Below are 23,451 nucleotides of genomic sequence, written 5' to 3'. Positions count from 1 at the left end.
AGTGAGACGGTCATCGAACATGACTCCCAGATTCCTCATCCTGCTCACAGGTACAGGAGGGGGACCCAGTGACAACTGCCACCAGCGGGAGGACCATTCCGGGGTCAAATTTCCGAAGATAACTACTTCGGACTTGTCAGAATTCAATTTCAAGCAATTGGAGGCCATCCAGTTCCCTATAGCTTGCATGCCCAAATTGAGTTCTTCTGCTTTTTTTTGGCCGTCATTCCTGATGGCAAGGACCAACTGGGTATCGTCAGCGTAGGAGGTAAGGCTCATCCCGTGGGCTCGAATGACATTGGCGAGGTCCGACACATAGATATTGAAAAGTGTCGGACTCAGGGATGAGCCTTGGGGTACTCCACATGGCAGCGACAAGGTGGAAGAATGGAAAGATCCCAAAGTGACCACCTGGGTCCTTTCTGCCAAAAAAGAGGCCAGGAGTTTCTTGGCCTTTTGTTGAACACCCATGTTTTCGACACGGTCGATCAAGGTGGTATGCTCGACCGTGTCGAAAGCTGCTGACAAGTCAAGCAGTATAAGAACTGCTGTTCCCCCAGCGTCCCGGATAGATCTAATATCATCCGCGGCTTTGATCAGGGCTGTCTCCGTCCCGTGATATTGACGAAAGCCGAACTGGGAGTCATCAAGCAAGTGGTGTTCCTCTATAAAGGCTGAAAGTTGGAAGTTCAGTGCTTTTTCGGCGATTTTCGCCAAGGCTGAGAGGCTAGCAATTGGCCGGTAGCTCTTAAATTCATCCATGTCAAGATTCGGTTTTTTAAGCAAAGGTTTTATGAGTGTTTTTTTTTAAATTAAGTGGATAGGTGCCTGTTCTTATCATGGTATTACAAATGGTGGTGCTGGCAGGAAGAACCACTTCAATGACCGGGAGTAGTACTTTAAGGGGACATGGGTCAAGAGCAGAGCCCGCTTTAATGGAGGACATGATGTCCCTGATCTGAGATGTGGAGACATCCGCAAACTGGAGGAGCGAAGGGCCAGTTCTGGGGGTACGAACCGAGTTAGAGGTGGTTTTAGAGATGGATTTAGCACAATTGGCAAAGGTTGCATAGATGTCATTGACTTTGCTAAAAAAGAAGTTAGCCAGAGCATCGCAGAACAGTTGGGAGGGGGGTGGATGTAAATTAGGCGAATAGCCTGCTAGCTGTTTGGTGGTTTCATACAAAGCCTTATTGGAGTTTTTAGATAGCTCGATTCTTTCACAGTAGAACTTAGTCTTGGCCTCAGTAATCATCGTTTTAAATTTAGCCATCATTTCTTTGTATTTGGTTTTGGCCTCTTCGGAATAGTCTCTTCGCCAATGCCTCTCTTTGCTCCTACACAGTTGTTTCTGTGTCCTTAAGGCCTCGGAGTACCAGGGGGCTGATGGAGAAGATCTATTGCGAGATCGTTGTTTAGCCTGAACCAGAGCGGTGGTCGCGGAACCCACCCACTCATTGAATTGAGTAATGGCAGTATTAGGATCAGGTGAAAGGAGAGGATTGGAAATGGTCAGGAGTGATTCCAGACTGGAGCTGTCGATGTCATTCCATGCAAGAAACGACTGGCGAGGGTTAGCACTTGACACAGGAGCACCAGTGTCGTGAGTGGTCAGTGAAGCCAATATGACATGATGGTCCGACCAGGTTAGGGGAAGGATTTGGGTGACATGTAGGTCCTCCAAATTGGTAAAGATACCATCAAGTATATGGCCCCCTTCGTGAGTGGAAGATTTTACCAGCGAAGGGAGGCCGAAAGTTGTCATATCTGCTAGAAGAGCAGCCGTGTCATTGTCTTCAAGTTTATCGAAATGAAAATTGAAGTCGCCTAGGACAGTAAAAGAGCTGTCGAGGGCTGACACTTCCAGGACGGAACTGATGTCGGAGACAAATCCGGACCTATGCCCTTGTGGTCGATAAAGGAGGATGCCTTTAAAGTTAACAGAGGGCGTCAGATTAATAGAGAATTGTAGAGCTTCACAAGAGGGGAGCAGGATCGCGTTGGTTCTAACCGCATATAAGTCGCGAGCAATAATTGCTATCCCACCACCTTTCTTACGCTGTCTATCCAGTCTATGGATAGAGAAGCCATTGGGAACAGCGATTACTAGATCCGGGTCGGATGAATTGTCCATCCAGGTTTCTGTCATGAATAGTAAATCTAGTTTTTTGTCCTCTATTATTTCAGATATTTCCTGTCGGTGCTTACCGAGCGATCGGACATTAATGAGGGCGATCGAATATGATTTTAATGTTTTATTTGGGTTATGTAGAGGGTGTTTCAAATGCAAGGGTATTGATGCGAAACAGCACGAGCAACGTTGAGGTGAGTTTCCAGCAAGGAGCTGCGGGTCAAGTATAATGCAGGATTGGTCTGGGGGGGGGGGGCGCCAATGCCGAAGCTGATTTGCAGTGTAGATGCCTCTAGGGGGCAGGGGATAAAAACCAGGGGGGGTGGCCCTAGGCCCGGTCCAGGCGCGGACGGGCGCAGACAGGCTCGAAGGCGCGCCGCCGGCGCGGACGGGCGGGTCGGTTGTTTATGTACATCAGGAAAGGGTGGGAGGAGGGTGGGAGGGACGGTGGTCTAGAGCGCGAGCCTTCCCCAGCCCAAGATGGCGGCTGAAGTTGCTAGAGGAAGTGACCAGCGCCTAGCAACGGCGGCGCTGTGTCATGCGGGGGAGACGGCCTTGGGCGATGTAAATCTCGCTCCAAGGTGGGGGCTACTATTAAAAACTCCCTATTAAAATATATACAGTTTTTAAAAAGATGGTTATTCTTCAATCAATAACGAACTCAGTATCAGCGTTTTCAGAACAGCGCGCAAGGAAGCGCAGAGTACCCCCGGCTTCCGCCTCAAGGGTGAAGTTAGCAAATACCACGGGGGAGAAATACCACGCCCTTAAGTATCCTGGGAGGGCGGGAGGGACGGTGGTCTAGAGCGCGAGCCTTCCCCAGCCCAAGATGGCGGCTGAAGTTGCTAGAGGAAGTGACCAGCGCCTAGCAACGGCGGCGCTGTGTCATGCGGGGGAGACGGCCTCGGACGATGTAAATCTCGCTCCAAGGTGGGGGCTACTATTAAAAACTCCCTATTAAAATATATACAGTTTTTAAAAAGATGGTTATTCTTCAATCAATAACGAACTCAGTATCAGCGTTTTCAGAACAGCGCGCAAGGAAGCGCAGAGTACCCCCGGCTTCCGCCTCAAGGGTGAAGTTAGCAAATACCACGGGGGAGAAATACCACGCCCTTAAGTATCCTGGGAGGACGGTAGGGACGGTGGTCTAGAGCGCGAGCCTTCCCCAGCCCAAGATGGCGGCTGAAATTGCTAGAGGAAGTGACCAGCGCCTAGCAACGGCGGCGCTGTGTCATGCGGGGGAGACGGCCTCGGGCGATGTAAATCTCGCTCCAAGGTGGGGGCTACTATTAAAAACTCCCTATTAAAATATATACAGTTTTTAAAAAGATGGTTATTCTTCAATCAATAACGAACTCAGTATCAGCGTTTTCAGAACAGCGCGCAAGGAAGCGCAGAGTACCCCCGGCTTCCGCCTCAAGGGTGAAGTTAGCAAATACCACGGGGGAGAAATACCACGCCCTTAAGTATCCTGGGAGGGCGGGAGGGACGGTGGTCTAGAGCGCGAGCCTTTCCCAGCCCAAGAAGGCGGCTGAAGTTGCTAGAGGAAGTGACCAGCGCCTAGCAACGGCGGCCCATAGGAATCAATGGCAAATACCGAATCGGTAAATATTGATTCGGTAAATACCAAATCTTACCGATTCAGTAAAAAATACCGAATTATTACCTACATCTAATTTACCGAATCTAAAATACCGAATCGGTAAAATTCGGTAGTTTAGAATCGATAAATTAGATTTACCTACATCTAGCCCCAAATCACGAGCAGTTGTCGTTCGTGGCAAATGTGTTTTTCACGCTATTAGCATGAAATGCATCTTTGCATCAAAAATTAACGCTAGGACCCATTTTGTGCTAAAATATAAGTAATTGGTGGCTTTTTTCTCAAAATTTTGTGTAACTGCATGAAATAAAATTAGATTAATTTTGCACATCCCAATGTTTATCCGAATCTGAAGCAAAAATGTCACTCAAACATTAAGTGATGCAAATGAAAATGAGATACAATACTATTTTTTATTTTTTTTTAAATATGCTTTACAACATTTTTGGGGAATTTTATCAGCATCTGGACAGTATTCTTGAAGAATGCTTTAATCTAGAAAATATAGAAAAAGTAGTTTAAAAGGGAGGCGTTCTCGGTGAGAAATGAGATAGGAGCCTTTAGATATAACTTCGAATGTCATTTAGATCCTGGTAGGTGGCCTGTTCAAACTGCACTCCTTATTCAGAGAGCTTTGCTGGTGGGAGCCACTGGTGCAGGCCAGGCAGGCCCACAGGTAGTTACGTTCTTTTCTCCCAAAGAAAACCCAAATACAAAATACAATAGCCTGACCAAAAGTTCGTTTTCTCTCTTTGCATCAGGGTCGATGTCGATATCCTTTGCCCAGACTACCATGTCTGGCACGGAGCATCCACAAAGGGAGAATTTGCACTGGTAGGTCTAACATAAATAGGGAGGCGTTTCTAATGCACTATAGCAGCAAATCTCAATGAATGAGCACTGGTGGGGACTCACTGTTGCCAGTCAGCAGTCCCCCCCACATCTAAAGAGAGATGCAGGAAATGGAGGTCTGGTGGAAATGAGACCTTGAGTATGGAAAAAATTGAAGATTTTCAGCCAAAATTCTAAAACAATTTTCACACAAGAGAGACTGAAGGATGTTAAAGTAATTTAGTAATTTGGACGAGGTGCTGCGTATTATCTACAATTTGGTCCAATAGTAAAGAAAATAGAACAATAACCAGGATTTTATTTACAGGACCTAAACAGCAACTTTCTTCATAAGACAAATCAAAGGGGAAAGTGTATGGCAATGGACTTGCACATGCTTTGATAAAGGCAATCTTGCATGCTCAGATTACCCATCCATGCGACTGTTAGCCTGCAATTCCTGAAATAAAATAAATCCTCTAAAAACTGGGCATCGATTTGAAGAGTTTATAAAATGCAACTTAATTACTTGTAAAAGATTATGGAAAGACATTTGCTGATTGAAGCTCTTTGGCTCCGGGCACTTCATAATATGATGTATCATGATACATCAATCTTAAAACTAAATAGGAAGCCCATATCAGCCATGCCAAGCTACTCTGAAATGGCACAGCAAAACGAATTATAAAATTGCCTTCAATCAAACAAAGTACACAGCGGGAAGTTTATTTTAAATTAGGTTTATGAGCACAAATAATCTCTATTACAATGAAAGGCTGAAGTGCACTGAAAAAAATAGATCATGAAAAATACGTTCTACGTTCTAAGAGCTAGAACAAACCTAACAGAGGAAGAAATTGCTCAAGTACTTGATTTTTTAGGGCTTTGTAATGTATGTGGATATAACTGCAGTGGATCAGTTCAAATCTACCAAGAAGTATAAAAGACAACAAGCGAGGATGAGCACATAGCCTCTGAAAGGTGTTATGGAGAGAAGAGGTGAAGACAGTCAGTCAGTTAATTAAGGCAGAGTATATAAAGGTGAGTTTTCAATGTTTTTGAAATGATAAGTTGTGTCAAACTTATTTCTCCAGGTAGGTGTTTTCATGTTCAGTGGGAGTGGGCTTATCAGGAGAAGGTGCTATTCCTTGTTTTCTGTTTTTTTTTTAATCTTTTGGTATTTCAAAGAGTAGGCATGGGTTGTTTTAGTTGCTCAAATATCTGGGAAGACCATGTGAATAGCTCAGAAAGTTGACTGAAAGTGATTGAAACTATTTCAAAATCAATGTTGGTTTCACTAGTTAGTCAGTAAATGGTTTTAAAATGCGGTGCTGCAATCTATTTTGAGAATCTTTAAAGAGGAGTAAGGAGCCAGTCAGGTATATGAGGATACATTGTATTTACATGGTAGGCCCTTAAGTAGAGCATCACATACAAATCTCTTTGCATGTCTACATCCTATCCTGCCCTCTAGCTACAGCTTCCACCAATATTCATGTTTATCTCCCTTTCTCTCTCTCTATGATGATGTCAGAGCTCATACCATAATAGGGTTTGAATACTAGCAATTCCCAAAAGTTGCTAAGTTTCCACTGATCTACATACTGAGGCTGGAAGTAGTGGTAAGCAATAGTTCTCCATGGTTGGAATGCACTTTTGAGTCTATGCATACCTGCTAAGTTGCATGTTTTGTGGGTGTTCATTAGCATTGTCCCTTATATTTTACCATACAGAGAAATGTTGGCATTTTACTCCTTACCAAGTCACAAGTAAAACTTCTTTCAGGGTTGAGGAAAAAAGTGGTTGGTGGGAAAGTAAATTTCTTACTTCTCAACAAATTTTCACATGAGCAAATCTACACATGCATATTTGCTTGTGCTAAAATGCAGTTTACAAATATTTTCTAAGAGTATGATTTCCTGACCTACTTCTGTACATTTTTGTGTATTAATGAAATCCATAAATCTGCAGTAATGCGAGTACACTGTTGTGACTTTCATTAAGAATTAGACCCCTATTTAGGTCCAGCGTTAACCAAGACCTTTTATTTTTATTAAAATTCTCTCTCTCTCTCTCTATGTACCAGCTGGCTTCACTGTGAGTGACAGCTTTCTGCTCTTTCACAAGGAACATATTGGCAAGCAAAATAGTTTTGTTAAGTCCCAGGGAACTACTGTAGCAATGTGTGGTTTTTGAGACCAAAATGTAGTTTTTTGCTTTTGCCAATGTTTGTTACAATGATGAGGGTCCTGCAGCTTCCACAACAATAAAGTTTTACAAAAACTATGTCGAACCAAGACAAAACCAAAAGGCTGATCACCAATGTCATAACTATTGGCTTGTTTATTTTCATGTTTAATTTTGTTGAAACTGGTTACACTGATTTTCCATTATGAATATTTTGGGAAATACTAGCACGCATCAAAACATTTTACTATGCTTTAAAGAAATAGTACCTAAAAATTTCACAGTAGTTTAGCAAAACATTTTTTTCTTAGTTGCTTTTTTAAAAATAAATATTTTATATTGAAAGCAAAGAATCATCAATCTTGCTTTCAAGCTTTTGCATATATATTTGCTCTTAATCAGAGAGCATCCTGGGAGCATTATACATAGCCTCATATTGGTAAACGTTGCAAACATGTGTACACATTTTTATATTGGAAACACTGTCAGAAGAGCAGTTTGAACCTCCTACGTTTCCTCAGAGTGCTCACCCTAATAATAGAGGTTTTGTATTAATGAACCATAAATACAAGTTCAAACAGCATTAACGTATGGATGTAAATGTTTTCTTAACTGCAAACAATGCCTTTTCCTGATCCATAATGTGGTATTGTAAACTGACAGCCAAAGGCAGGGGGCTTGCCCTGCTTGTCCCAAGGAAAAAATAAACACGAAAACTTGTCCTTGACCCCAAACAATATGTCCTGGGCCTCCTGCTGAAGGAATTCCACACACCCCTCCCATTCTATTACAACATCAGTCACTATCAGTGCTTCAAACTTCAGCTCATATGAGTAATGGGGACACACAATAAACTACAAAATACCAGCTGTTGTTGATATGTGCACAGCATTTATAGTCATGTGGAGGATTTATATGTATCTGTTTTCTAATGAGATGTAGGAGAACAAAAACAGTCAGTGAGTTTTTATAAATGTGCAGCAATGTTAGGATTTTTTAAAATGTAAAGCACATGAATATCCCACTATTACGTGAGATACATAAATGTGAAAGACCCTCCATCCATATTCAGGCCAGCAGTAAATATTTTTTCTTATAAAAGAGGAGATATTTGTGTTTTGTATGGTTAAGTTTCACAGAGAATGAACACATCTAGTTCATGAGCCTTTCTAGAACGTTTTTGAAGGTTGTGATGTCTGATGGGTCTCTTAAAGCCGGACAGAAAACCTCTAACACGCAAAAAACATATCTACTGGTTTTGTGTAGAATTTAAAACAAGCATAGGCAAAGCCAATAGGTCTCTCCCATGGGCAGGCTATTGGCTTTTGGAATCCGGTGGGGGTAGCTAACTGGGGGAGTAGTTGGAGGTGGATAATGGGATGATTTAAAAAAGGTCTATAAAGCAGCTAATGCTACCTGTTTAATAGCTTTGTTCCTTCTGTCGGGATGGGGAGATAAAACAGAGACAGGGTGTGGGGGTGGTTAGGAAACCATGAGGGGAGTGTGGGTGGTTGGTGAGAAAAAAACAGGGAAGGGAGGAAATAAGTTAAACAAGCATTGGTAAATGCATTAGGTTTTGCCTTTGTGATTAATATTAAGCTGTTTTTTTGTTGTAAGTTGTAGCTTTCTGAGTAGTTGTACAATATAAGTTACATAACGTCTGTTAAAGTGTTATGGCTTGCTTATGTACAAAAATATATTGTGCTGTTACTAGTGGTATAGTGTGGGTAAGTATTAGCAACATTTTGAAATATTAAAGAGGGAAATAATAGAATTAATTGATGTAATAGCAATAGTATGTGTTTAAAGGAGTTCTGACACCTTTTGGGCCCGGTGCCACTGCACCTGCTGCACCATTCAAATGATGCCCACATTGCCTGTAAGATGATTGCACTTGTGACTGTCTGGTTAGTAGTAAAATATTGAAATATTGTGTGTTTTAGAGGAGATTCTAGAACTTTGTGCCCCGGTGTCACTGCACCTGCTGCACCATTGAAATCATGACCCTAGTGCCTGCACGTTAACTGCATTTGTAACTGCTTATTTAGTAGTAGAAAATAGCAATTTTAGGTGTTTAGTGGGGTGCCTAAAGTTTTTGCTCCTGATGTAACTGCACCTGCTGCACCATTGAAACAATGACCCCATTGTCTGCAAAGTAACTGCACTTGTGACTGCCTAACTTTTAAATTGTATCAATAATCTGGGTTTAGTGGGGTCCCTACAGATTTTGGCCACGGTGCTACTGCACCTGCTGCACCATTCAAATCAAGTCCCTTTTAACTGCAAGGTAACTGCAATTGTGACTGCATGTATAGTAGTCAACTATAGCAATATTATGAGCTTAGAGGCGTTCTAACAACTTGTGGGCCCGGTCCTACTGCACCTGCTGCACCATTCAAATCATGACCCTGTTCTCTTGAAGGTAACTGCACTTGTGGCTGCCTGTTTAGTAGTAAAATACACATTTACATTTTATTGAGGTAGCAGGCACCGTAGAGGGAAGGTTTTTTTCTTTCTCCATCTGCCCCTAACAGAGATTACATTGTCTTGGGATCAAAGTCAGAGCTACTGGATGTAGCTGACTGAAAGCTGAAGAGCTGTGGTGCACTGTGCACATGCCAGAGCAGGGTTCAGTCAGAGTGGTACACTGTTCCCACTGTTTCCACAAACCTTGTGCTGATACAGTGTGCAGGTTCCAGGGCTCACTTTTCAGCCTGCAGTCTCTAACATCACCCTTTCATGTCTAGTCACAGGGTGAGGTGGAGTAGCTCCAGGCCCTGATGGACATAACTTTACAGACACGTCAACTGGAGGCAGTGTTCAGCACCAAATGTCATGTCTTCCTCTGGCTGATTACCCCACAGACTTCAGGACTGTGGAATGATCAACCCGCCAAATGCTGATTGGTTGTAGCCGGTTGCTCATAGCTACGTGCATGCATGACCACAGACACCCTGAAAACGGAAAGCAAGTGAGTGAATTAATGGTTTCCATGCTATCTATAATTATTCACTTACACAGCTATATGGGCATATTTTTTAATCAACTTCATAAAAGAGCAAGTAAGGAAGGCACAGCCCTGGTGCCCTCATTGAGGAGCTGCCACTGCATCAGACAACTGGAAAGTTGCTGTTCCCAGGGCCGGACTGGCCGTAGCGGGCACCGGGCTTTTCCCCGATAGGCCGCTAGGGTGGGGGCTGGTTTTGGGCCCGTGGGGGACCGATTTTGTTACAGGGCCGTTTTTGCAGCATAGCTGCAATATCGCCCCCTGTAACAAAATCGGCCCGAAACCGGCCCAGCAAACAGCTCGGCCACAGCCCCAACCACCTGAGGGGCCGGTTTTGGTTCCCAGTCCGGCTGTGGCTGTTCCAGTACTTCATTTCGGGTGAAGTCCGAATGAGGTCAGGTAGAGCATATAGGTTATGAAATGGAACAAAACAGGCTTTTCACTGAGATTTTCTAGGATGGCGCTTGGAGACTGGGCATACGTCCTGGATATGTAACCACTCGCTGTCCTTGTTTGTTTGGTGTCCTTCGAAAATAAATATTTTAAAGTATTTACTAGGATGTTAAATGAACGAGCAGAAGAAGAGGACAAAAGAACTCTATCCTGCTGCCGAATGCTGCAGGAGTTGTTAAAAGCTCAGAATAGTAGATGAAGGCCAAAAGGGAAGGTCTATAACTAAGGAGTGGCCCTTTAGCTGTGGCTTCTTTCGATTCTATGACAGAAAGAAGTGGAGGGATGCTATGAACATATCTTTGCTAACCAACCTCTATTTAAAAAAAAAAAAAAAACAGGACTGCGACGAAAGAAATGTAACCTTAATAATACAACACCTTTAATTTCTGCGGCACTGATGACAAGTTGCACCGAGAGAGAGAGGGCAGGACAAGGAAGGAGTAAGAGAAAAGCAAACAAGCGGGGCTGGATAGAGGAAGGAACACATGAAAGGAACGTGCAGACAGGAGGACCAACACAACGGAGAGGGGTGATGTTGAGTTTTCTGCATTATTGATAGACATGATACCCAGAGGATGCATGGGAGGAATTTGGTTGTTGGTTGAAGAGGGTGCGAGCCATTCTAAAGCAACAGCCACAGCCTTGTCAGGATGAAAAACAAAAAGTCACTAGATTAATGCAGCACACAAACATTACTAAAGTGAAAACACAAAACAAGAAAAATCCCAAACCAATTTAGAAAAATAGTGAACTGAATTTGAAAGAACCCACTGATAAGAATTATGAGATACTGAAGGAAATTGTATATAAACATCAGGAGGATATCAAACAAAGAAAAGCACGAAAATTAAAAAGGGATGAAATTGATTACAAGCAGGGGAGGATATTCACCTTTGCAAAGAAATATGATCATCTAGTAGAAAACGATAATAAAGAACAAGCAAAGAGTAGAATTGTATCTGAGAATCTAACCTCAAGTTCCACATTGATTAGCACCATACCCACTAGTGGAAGTGAGACAGAGCCAATGGCCAGCAGTACTAATAAAGACGGCAGAATCAACTGGAATAAAGACTGAAACTATAACAAGAAGAGAAATTGTCACTGTATTATATTTTGTGATAAGCATTATGAAATTGGAATATGTGTGCTAGGACACTGTGAAACTGTTTGTATGATATCTTGTGGGGATCTGATTGATGGGGTTGTGGATGATAACGCCCTCCCTAGGCACCATAACAGATTACTTGGAGTGAAATTATATACCGGGACCAAGGGATGCGCCACTATCACTAGATTTTACTAATCATCCCCTAGTTTTCACTATAAGTCGGCAGTAGTGAGGCGGCACCAACGGTAGACTACTACTTAATCCAGTATGGATAGAAACAAGGAGGCAGAGGTTCTCTTCGATAGGTGATACAGTATCAACCTCACTAGCTAGTGGTAATCAGAATCAAAAGAAAGAGGGACTCAAAGATCACTTCATTAAATTAGAGAAACTAAAAAAGAATGAAAATGCTAAGTGGTTGGATGGTGCGACTCTACGACAATATTTAAAGTTAGGCAAAATCCCCATGGGCCTAAGATCACAAATATTGCCCACCGATGATGACCTGGATGAGGACATACTCCTCATCTGGGAAAAGGAATTAACTGCCAACTCATTTAGACTGATGGAGATTCTCATTGAAAACTCTGACGGGAAAGTTTGGAGTTTGCAGGCTGAGAAAGCGCAAGTTGACCTGAAAATAAGTGAACTGAATTTGAAAGAACCCACTGATAAGAACTATGAGATACTGAAGGAAATTGTAAATAAACATCAGGAGGATATCAAATAAAGAAAAGCACGAAAATTAAAAAGAGACGAAATTGATTACAAGCAGGGGAGGATATTCACCTTTGCTAAGAAATATGATCATCTAGTAGAAAACGATAATAAAGAACAAGCAAAAAGTAGAACTGTATCTGAGAATTTAACCTCAAGTTCCACATCGATTAGCACCATACCCACTAGTGAAAGTGAAACAGAGCCAATGGCCAGCAGTACTAATAAAGACGGCGGGATCAACTGGAATAAAGACTGAAACTATAACAAGAAGAGAAATTGTCACTGTATTATATTTTGTGATAAGCATTATGAAATTGGAATATGTGTGCTAGGACACTGTGAACAAATTTTGATAAATGATTCGACACCAAAATTACAAAAATCTAATCAATAGATCAGAAATATGCAATTTTAGGTAAGTCTAGCGCCTAAAAGCACAAAATGCCACCTGCTGTTATCTGGTCATAAATAATAATTTATGTGGAACAGACAAACGTTATGCAGCCTCCACGCATAAATGTATAAAGAGATTTTATCCCGTTCTGTGCTCATGACGAGCTCAGCTCGTCATGAGGCTCAGGGCTCAGGTGCTCATGGCGAGCTGAGCTCGTCATGGCCCGTGGAACGCTCACACGCGGGGATAACTCCCCTGCTGTGCTGAACGTTCCATGGGAACGAGTGTGGCTGTGACGAGCTCAGCTCATCATGAGCACCTGAGCGCTGTGTCTCATGACGAGCTGAGCTCGTCATGAGCATGGAGGCGCTGTGCGCGCCCCCCGTCCCCCCGCACAGCGGGGGGAATTACCCCCACATGCAAGGGGTTAAAGGCATTCTGACAGAATGACATGTGACTATAATGATCATACCCAGGTTTCAAGGATCACACTGTTGCCTCGTTAGACATTATACAAAAAAATCACACCAGACAAGTGAAGCAGGATGTGACATTCAAGTAGGACTTTACACTTTAATGTCAAAAAGGATCCTCCTAGATCACCTGCATATTCTGCCATGTTCAGATGAGTCATCTATACCCATTCAGGTCAGCCTATTTTTGCTACTCTGAGCCAGTTCATACCTATTTAAATCTTTAAATACTGGCTGGCCAAAGTGGGAGAGTAAAATGCAGATTTAGCTTCCTGGGAGTTCAGGAAGGGAAAGGGTAATTTTCTCAAGTTACTTTTTCTGTAATATTTAGAAAACAAAAAGCTAACTTCACAATTGAATTGGAGTGTTAATAACTTTAATCAAATGTTTTAAGCATTTTTTTTAGCTAGCCCTATTACCGAGACACAATATCAGTATTTAAGAATGGTATCCTATGGAACAGCAAACAATGGTAGAATAAAAGAAGCTTTGAGGCACTAATCACTGTAAGGACATGTTTAACGTTAAACTTCTACATGTCCTATGTTTAGATACCAAGCATACTGCCTTATGGGCAATACAGACAACTTAAGGGTTACCTAAAATATTTAGAAGGAAGGTTTAGACCTGTCAAGAGGGGTTATTTTTTTTTTCAGAACAAATTTTATTAGGTTTTGGCAGTTGACAGCATATCAGAATTAATCCACCGCTCCCTAAGAATCAGAGAGGCGGTGTGCACAGAAAAACATCACATTCAAATACAGTCAGCTAATAATCCCCCAGTACCCACCCTCCACTAACCCACCCGGAACCCTCCCTCCACCCCGCACGGTGTCTACATTGTCCATCGAGAGGAACCTAGCAATCGTAAACGCAGCATGTGAGCCAAATCACCCAAAGTCAGTAAGGACGCGATCTGCGTCGGTGACCCGAGGCTCCGGGGGGTCCAGCAGAAGGCCTCTGTAGTCCGCCCACTTCTTCCAGATCTTAAAATGTTTTGCAGGACACCCCCTTGCCTCAAATATCGGACGTTCTAGTCCCATGTTAAAGTCCAAACCTCGTTTCCACACCTCCAGCAGTGGGGCTCTAGGAGCCTTCCAGGCCCTGGCTATATCCCGCTTGGCCACTATGAGGCCCAAGAGGAGCAAATGTCTCTTGTACAAATTCCCCCCCACCTGTTCCATGACATGGAGAAGGCCCAGCTTCGGCGAGCGGGGGAGCTCCCAGCCCAGCACCTCCTCCAGGCACTCCCACACTCCGGTCCAAAATCTCTGCCGTCTCACACACTCCCACACCGTATGAATAAAGGAGCCCACTGCACTTCCACACCTCAGACAGTCCGGGGAGGCAATCAGTCCCGCCTTCCACAGTCGCTCCCTCGTGTAGTATGCCCTATGAAGGTACTTGAATTGAATGAAGCGCAAGGGCCCCGCAATCGCTGCACCCCTAGGGGCCTCCAGGGCCTCCCTCCAATCCTCCTCTTCCAAACTCCCCAACTCTCCTTCCCATATCAGCCGCAATTTGTCAAGAAAGGGGGAACAATGGGTGATCAGCGTCTGGTAGATGCTAGAATTTTTTTTTAATTTCCAGTTCCCCCATGAACAATTTAGCCTCAAGGGGGCTGAATTCTGGCAAAGAAGTCAGGTCCGCTATGGCGGGGGTCAGGGCGTGTCGAAGCTGCAGGTATCGAAAGAATTGGGATTGGGGCATGTCGTACTCATCCCGCAGAGCCTGAAAAGACTTTAGGACCGAGCCCCTCATAACGTGACCCAGCGCCGAGATGCCGATAGCGTCCCAGCCATCAAAGCCCCGCAGGGAAGCCAATGCCGGCAACCGCCCATTGTGCCACAGCGGGGTTTCCCCCGTCAACCTGTTCCACCATCCCATGCGTCGGAGCGCATCGCGCCACACCCGGAAAACTGTCTGCGTGACTGCCGGGAGCCTTTTGCGGAGTGCAGCCGAGTATAAAATCGTATGGAGCGTGTGCGGGTCCATCAGGTATCTCTCCAGGGCGTAAGTCGGGTCGCCGCGATCCCCATACCACCATTCGTTGAGGACCAGCAGGTGTGACGCTTGATAGTAAGACTGGACGTCCGAGGCTGCCAGTCCCCCACAATATGTCAAGAGGAAGCATGTGCGAAGCGCCACCCTCACCGCCCCCCGAGTCCACAAGAACCGACCCAACGCCGAATCCACCTGCCTAAACCACTGCCGCGGTACCGGGTATCGATAATTTTGAAGCTGATATAGGAGACGGGGTAGGGCTACCATCTTGAAGATGGCCGAGCGTCCATAGACATTCAGCGGCATCCTAGACCATACTTGCATATCTGAACGTATTCTATCCCACACGGGTAGAACATTACGGGACCATGATACTCCCGGCACGTCCGTCAGGAAGACACCTAGATATTTAAGGCCTCCCACCGCCTCCTGCAGGGCCGAAGCCCAAGGACCCAAGGCTCTACTGTCACCCAGGACCCACAATTTCGACTTCTGTACATTCAAGGTAAGGCCGGACACTTCACCGAGATGCGCATGATGTCGAGGACCCTGGGACCGGATCTGTTCAGGTCCGTAAGAAAGAAAAGAACATAATCGGCATAGAGCGCGATTCTATCAGTCGGACCTCCCACCCATTCCACCCCACGCAACTGTGCATCCATCCTCACCCAGGCCGCCAATGGCTCCATCGCCAGTGCAAATAGGTAGGGCGAGAGAGGGCACCCCTGCCGTGTACCCCGGCCTATCAGAAAGGAACTGGACACCGCCCCCGCTACCCGCACCGCCGCTGTCAAGTCGGTATATAAAGAGGGGTTATTTTGACAAGTCGAATTTTCAAATTAAATCTATACAGCCAGGCTATAGGTTGCAGTGTCACTGTAGTGGATGGCACAATGGGCGATATTTAACTTACATGCTCTGGGTATACCTTTGAAATATATTATTGTATTTATTTATTGCATTTATAAAGCGCATCTATCACCTAAAAAAGGCATCCTGGCGCTGGCAGACTCATAACAGCAAAGGCAGCCGGAGGCAGACTAAAATTTCGGGAAGAGTAGTGTTTTCAATCTCCTCCTAAACAAGAGGAGATCGGAGATGTGTCTAAACTCAGCCGGGAGAGCATTCCACAGTTTCGCCGCGGCTACGCCAAACGATCTTCCTCCTGCTTTGGTTTTCTTGAACCGAGGTATTGTCACCAACCTAGCAGAGGAGGATCGTAGGCTGCGGGCTGGAGCATACCATCTAAATTTCCTTTGTAGGCCAACAGGACCTAAATCATGCAGGGCCTTAAAGGTCAGACAGAGAGACTTAAATTGTACCCTCTGTCTCAACGGGAGCCAGTGTAGCTGGGCCAAGGCCGAAGAGGAAGAATCTCTCGTCGGCCACCCCAGGGCTAATTTAGCTGCCGCCGACTGGATTCTCTGAAGTCTATCCACAAGATAGCTTGGAGAATCCAGCAGCAAGGAGTTACAATAATCTAGCCTGCTGAGCACAGTGCAACGTACCACCTCAACCCGGGCAGGGGGCGGTAATAAGGGAAGAATTTTTCTCAGAAGTCTGATGACAGCTAAACAGCCAGCTACTAGTTTCGATACATGCGCCTCCAAAGAAAGCTCATTATTGAACATAACACCTAGGTTACGCACTACCTTCACTGGCTGTACTGCTGAAGAAAAATCCTCAGGCCAGAAGTTACAGGGTAAAAAAGTTTGCACCCTAGGCCTAGGGCAGTATAGCACCTCCGTTTTCTCCGCATTGAATTGCAGTGAATTGACTTTCAACCACCCCACCGTATCTCGCAGACAGTTATGAAATTCTTCCAAGGAGGTTGAGTTATCTCCCTCCAGGGAAAGAATCAGCTGCATATCATCTGCGTAGTTGACAATTTCGATGTTATATTTCTTGATGATTGCAACTAAGGGCCTCATATAGATATTAAACAGCACCTGACTGACTGCTGAGCCTTGGGGAACACCGTGCAAGATGGTAGAGAAGGAGGATTGGAAGGGAGGGAGGGCCACCGCTTGTTCTCTGTTCTGGAGGAAGGACTCAAAACACCCCAGGGCCCTACCAGCAACCCCCGCCTCTCTCAGCCTGTCCAGCAGGTTGGCATGGTTCACCGTATCGAAAGCGGCAGACAGATAAAGCAGTATCAACACACCTGCCTGACCCCTGTCTGCTCGCCAGCGAAGCTCATCCAACACGGTCACCAAGGCCGTCTCGGTACCATGGGCTGGCCGAAAGCCAAACTGCACTTCCTCCAAGAGCTTGATATGGTAGAAGCGAGATGGGTCTAAAGTTCTTCAAGCACATAGGGTCAAGGGTGGGCTTTTTCAGTAAAGGAGTCACCACCGCCCTCATTCATTGCGGAGGAACCACTCCAGTGGCGAGTGACTGGTTACAAACAAGCCGGAGCATGGGAAAAAGCTCAACCTCGAACTCCTTCCAAATTTTCAATGGGAGCGGGTCAAGTGGAGACCCAGATGTAATGACACTACTACCATAGACTAGGAACTTATAGGTAGGTTAAATATGCCAAGTGGCTGTATACCAATTTAACCATGTTGAAAGAAGGAGTACAAATACTTTGACACTGGTTAGCAGGAGTATAGTGCAGAGTTCTATAGCCAGTAAAAATAGGGTCCAACAAAAATGTTTAACAAATTTGAAAATGATCCTGCAGAAAAAGCAAACATCCCAACAGCTTGAGTCCTGTGGCTCAGAGAACACAGGGCCCTCATCTGGCGATACCCATCACACTAAGGGTATTGCACTTAAGAAAACACAAAGGTGATGAGTCGAACGTGAAGGGTCCTTTGACACAGTGATGATGGGACCCATATCTGAGCACACCCAAAAAACGTAGGATGTCACATTGAAAACACAAAGGTGATAGATTCAATGCTTCCAAATGTCTGTCACTAGCAAATCCTCTTGGCGCATTCAAGTCCATTGTTGTTTTTCTCACTGTGCCACTTCAGACAGAAAATAGATATATGCAATCAAATCTTGATCCTGGACTTACAGGAACATATAGACTGGACTGACATGCTGGGTGTCCTCTGAAAGGGAACACAGCAAACTCAGACACGTTTTAGCCTACTTGTGTCTTACCCTTGAGGTTTTGCTTGAGTCCTGTGGCACTGTGAGGGTGGTATCCACATCTGTAAAAATTGTTTGCACTCAAGCCATCAGACTGAAGAAAACACATAGTTGAGGTCCTTGCAAAAGTCTCAGACACTGGCACTTGTTTGGGGAATTATATGCTTGACACATGTAAAGTGAACTGCAGAGCACTGGATGAACGTCATGGTATGGCTGTTAACGGTCTTTCAGTTAACTCTCTATAAGAGGAAAATGTAATTACCTTTGGGATATTTGGTGGACTAGTTTGTACGTAACCTAATATAGATATTGACTTGTTATTTTACTCGCTAATAACAGATCACAAATTCTGCGACTTTAGCAAGAGTTGATGGATTTTATAGGTCCATGATTCACTAGTACAGGGATTCTGAACTCCATGCTGACAATAAATAGGCTGTTCGTTAATTAGACCCCCTAAGCGAAACATGAGCAAGGAAATTATACCCATGATTTATAATCATTTCCCCCCAAACATCTACACTGGGATTACTACAGGGGATAATTTGACACATGGTTAGGTAAGGATTTTATAGTCCACTGTATGCTAATAGTATGTAGTGAAATATGAGCTATGCTTAGAGAGCGAATGGGTTATAAATATTCTGTAGGAAGTGAACTTTTAAAAAAAATTTGACAACAAAGAAAATGACAGATTGATGTCAGTCACATAGTTATCATTTCTTGTTAAAATCTGTCTAACACTATATGGGGATAGAAATCTCATCACTTTCATAAATTAATTCGTTCACAGCTGCTTTTAGTCTTATCCTCATTGTGTTCTCCTTTGTTTGATTTATCGCTTGCCCCTATTTCTTGTATGTAAATATCTTGTTACTGAAACCAGAAAATCTTGATATTCTGTAGTTTTGTTATTCCCATTTATATTGTCTGTGGAGAACTAGACCTTTTCTCCCCAATTCTTTTTCATTAGTGGTCGTCGGGTAGGATGGGATAATATGCTTTTGATGAATCCTCTTACTTTCCCTTAGCGCTCATGTAGTTAGATTAATCCTGTTTTATCTAAGTTAGAACGGCTAGTTACATTTACTAAACTTTTAACTTTGCTGTACCGTTTTCAGATGCTTGCCTCGGTCATCCCAAGTACTTGCCGAACTAGATTAAGATCTAGATTATTTGCAAGGAGCTAGAAGTTGGAACATCTTTCTTTATAATTCCCAAAGTTTCACATTAGCAGAGATGTAATCCAAAATGTTCAGCTCCTGCTCCTCCACAGTAATAATGTTTGTTTCCTGAAATCTGTTAACTCATTCTCTTATTGTGTTCCATAAAGACTCAAAATATATTTATGTGCCCAGGTATGATAGAGATAGGACAGGATAAGAGAGACTGGACAGACATGAATGTGAGTGGACTGGCGTGAAAAAGAGTGGACAAATGTGGAATAGAGTGGACAGGGGCAGGAGAATATGGCAGAGGCAGGCGAGTGTGACTGTGGTGGGTGATTGTGATTGGTGTAATTGTGTGGACAGTGGTAGGACTGAGCGACCAGGGTATGAAGCTTTTTAGGTAGGATGCAAGACAGAGTGGATCGGGAAACAGATAGCAGATAGGGAGAAAGATAGCAGAGAGGGGAGACAGTCAGCAAATGGGGAAACCTACAGCAACCAGAATTGCAGAGCATAGATTGGGTGAAGTAGTGGATTTAGAAAGAGTGCGAGGATGTGGGGTGACAAACACTAGACTGTTGACAAGCTGATCACCCGAAAGATAGAACGGAGGGGAGGAGTTGAACACCGATATATGGGTTGGTCTGTGAGTTATATAAATACATCAAATTGAATTTGAATTGAATTGAATTGCATCAAATTGTATTAATTTCTGGTCCTTGTGATTCCAATGTTTTATTCTACAGATTTGTTTTAATTTGGATCTAGCAGAAATCTGTGAATCCTAAATACTTTCAATGGCAACTGTAATTTTTGGCTTGGCAGGTATTGCCTTCTGTGATGATAAGAATATACTTGGTAGATTGTATAATCCCAACTCAAAGTCAGAGGGATAGTTTATGTTTCTTGGATAAGCTATAGTTTGGTGATATTACTCTAAGTATATTAAAGTAGACAACAATGATAGCTGTGAAGTAAAAACAGTCACTTTTTCCCCTCATACCATCAAAGCATACTTGGTTTTTCAGAAAGGGTAAGTAAGAGTGGTCTGGTGATTAACAGAGCAATGTTTGAGGTGCATGACTTTGGGAAAGTTGTCAATGTCTCCCCATTAGGGATTAAGAAGATCAATGAAAAATGTTGATTTCTTTCTTGTTTAATAATAATATGGTTTCCTAAGATATCTGTGACCAGTTGATAAGTTCATGTTGCAGCATGTGACTCTCTGTTGAGGTTTAAAGTTTTGAACTACTATTGCTTCTGTGTGAGAGGGAAATCCACTTGCCTTCTCATAGTTTCTTAAATCCCCACTCTCTTTAGGTAGCCAGGCTCCTACACAGTTGTAAGCTCTCAGCTTTCCTATGGTAGATCATGCAAAGGAAGATGGTAAATTTAGATTCCTGTTTCACTGGTGGCTAACGCCTTACTCTGGACACTGGCCCCAATGGCTGAGTCTTCCTATCTTCCAGGTATCAGTGAATCAAGTATAGTTACATTGGGAGACGTGAGGACATGTGTATTTGCTATATGCGGGTGACGATCCACGTGAAAGATTAATATAGGACGATGCCTCCCATTATAGCGAGTTGAAGGTACAGGACCTAGCGTGGACGGTGTGACATATAGGTGGTTTATAGTTAAAATGGATACTTATTGACAAAACATACTACATATAAATGGAAATCTTGGAGATATTTTGAACAACCTTTTTTGCATCATAAAAGTGACGCAGCGTTTGGAATATTTGTGAATTTTGAAGCTCTACGCATACCAACTTGAGAAGTTTCCTTCTTCAGAAAGGATAGTGCTCTCCTTGTGAAGCAGTGTTGTATCATCTTCTGTCGTCTTTCAGGATAGTAGAGCCTTGTTCTATGTTAATTGCCAAGAAAAGTGGCCGTCCTCAATTGGGAAGTTGTAGTTATGGAACTTTTTGACTGCACAGGGAACCTGTTTGCTGACATATCCGCCGGTTCTCTAACATTTAATGGTTTGCATCCTCAAGGAGAAGGGGTGAACTATGTGTTGAGCATTAAGGAAATGCAGTACTTGCCCATTTAAGGCACTATTTAGGACTAAGCCAAATATTCAGGTTTAGTGCAGTCATGCATTTTGTTTTCTGGCAAAGTGCTATTTTTCTCTCTCTCTCTCACTCTCTCTCTCTCCTTTAAATTCCACCCTCTCGCCGCTATGCTGCTGCAACCCTCCACGTCATCAGTCCTGGCCACTTCTCCCACACTGCTGTCTCGCCATACCACCCAACACTGAGGAAGCGTTTTCCTTCAAGTTTTCATGCACCTACCCACACTCAAAACTCACTGCATCTGCACCAAAAGCACCCAAAATCCCATTCTTTCATACTCAGACAGTCTTGGAACCAACCACACAACACTCAAGCGCTCTGACGCCTTCGGGTAAAGTCCGCGCTATATAAAAACACATAAATAAAAAAATTAAAAAAATTAAAAAAGCACTAGCATCCATGCAGCACAACACCTGCTCAGTAAACAAGCACAAGAATTCCAGATGTCTACAACCATCAGTGCCATGCTCATACTCATTCTGAACGCTTGCTCCTCTTCTACAATCTTACCAGATGCTTGGAAACAAGCAACTGCCCTCCCATTGCTAAAGAAACCCTCTGCAGGCCCTTTAATGCTCACCAAGTACAGACCGATCTTCCAACTACCATTCCCAGCCAAAGTCTTAGAGTAAATCTTCAACACACACCTCAATAACCACCAGCTCCTCTACACCACGCAGTCTGGTTTCGGACCCAAAAACAGCATGGAAACTGTCCTCATCACTGCCATTAGTGACATCCGCATGACTCTGGATGGAGGAGACACAGCGGCCCTCATCCTCCTAGACCTCTCTGCAGAGTTTGATACGGTCTTCCACGCCATCCTCATCCATTGCCTACACCACATAAGGATCCAAGGACAGGCACTCTGATGGATCTGCTTCTTCCTCACTGGAAGGACCAAGTCAGTCAGCTGGACACTGTACAACTCAGATGCCAGTGACATTGGCTTCCAATGTGGACCTTCCTAAGAGGTCCTCTGGCAATATCACCCTCAGTCTTGCCCCTCTCCAGATTGCAAATGGACAAGACATTCTATTGCTTTTATTAAAATATTTCTGGCCTGTGAAGGCCACTGATGATGTCTTGGTATTGCATAGCCGTTGTATCTGGTCCCATATCCTACCATTCCTTACAGTTCCCTGTGGTCAGGTTTCTCTGTTTTGGAGCTTCTTCATGATATAAGGACTAGGACGAAGAAGATGGGCGAGGAGTTAATGTCACACTTTCTTTAAGTCCTGGTCTTCCTTGGTGGAGTCCTAAGGATTCACCATCTCTGCCTGGTGGAGTCACCTCCAAGGCCAATGGAGAGCTTGATATTTCAGGAGTTTAATGGATATTCCCTATATCGATTTGCCAGAGAGAACAAGTGTAAGAATTATAAATAACGTTTTTGTTAAGAACTGGGCTAGATAATCACTGCCTATGCTGCGAGTCAAACCTCACGATGTAAGGACTAAGGATGACCAGGACGGATTATCAACAGGTTGTTTTCACTTATTGAATGGCTGAATATACGTCTACAGCAAAACGATAAAATAAATACATTTGTAACTCCACAGAACATATGGAGAACACTTTAACGGAAATTAGAACATAAATAAACATTATAAAGAATATGGGTATGCAAACCTCTCAACATGTTAAGAAAGTAAAAATTGGCGGCTTAAACTTTTACCTGTGTGGAAAAATTCTCAGTTCTCGCTCTCTTTGTGCTTCCTGTTTTAGGCCACCCCTCCAATGCTACCACTCCACAATTAATTAATGAATCGTGTCTTATGTAGTTTATTTCTCGTAGCTAGGTCCCCTCCGCCACACCCCCGAGCTGCCAAATCAGCGCGTGGAACGCAGCAGAGAAGGAAAAGGGGGCTAGCAGGCAGTCATGGAAACACCATTATTTTGTTTCCGGGTTGGCAGCAGAGACAGGTAGTCTGCGACCCGGAAACGATAGGAAAGTGAAACCAAGTTGAAGTCAGCTGTGAGTTATGCCGAGCGCATGACGTTCCCTTTGGCTCTATCGTTTCCTTCGTAATTCTTTGTTTAATTAGATCCTCTAGTTTTTGATCTGCTTCAATGAAGAGGGGCGTGGGGAATACGATGAATGCAGTGACAATTGTAACGCGGTTTTCTGTACGTCATGGAGAATTTTTCTGGAAGCCCAAGAATCGTTTATTTTG

At 43.8% G+C, this 23,451-nt stretch overlaps 1 protein-coding gene across 3 annotated transcripts in view; it reads right to left on the bottom strand.

Annotated features, from left to right (window-relative positions):
* The window catches only part of CCDC91 (coiled-coil domain containing 91), a 1,837,163-nt gene extending 1,813,965 nt beyond the window's left edge, over positions 1-23,198 (bottom strand). The window contains exon 1 of one of the 3 annotated variants that reach the window (XM_078673757.1): positions 22,953-23,198. The gene's annotated coding sequence lies outside the window, so the exon portion shown is untranslated. The remainder of the gene's footprint in view (positions 1-22,952) is intronic. The other 2 variants (XM_078673758.1, XM_078673759.1) reach the window with 2 other exon arrangements.
* Positions 23,199-23,451: the final 253 nt, after the last annotated feature.

The sequence above is a fragment of the Lissotriton helveticus genome, chromosome 1_1, assembly GCF_964261635.1.
Source record: "Lissotriton helveticus chromosome 1_1, aLisHel1.1, whole genome shotgun sequence".
Lineage (NCBI taxonomy): Eukaryota > Metazoa > Chordata > Amphibia > Caudata > Salamandridae > Lissotriton > Lissotriton helveticus.
This window is presented reverse-complemented; position numbering and strand designations above follow the sequence as displayed.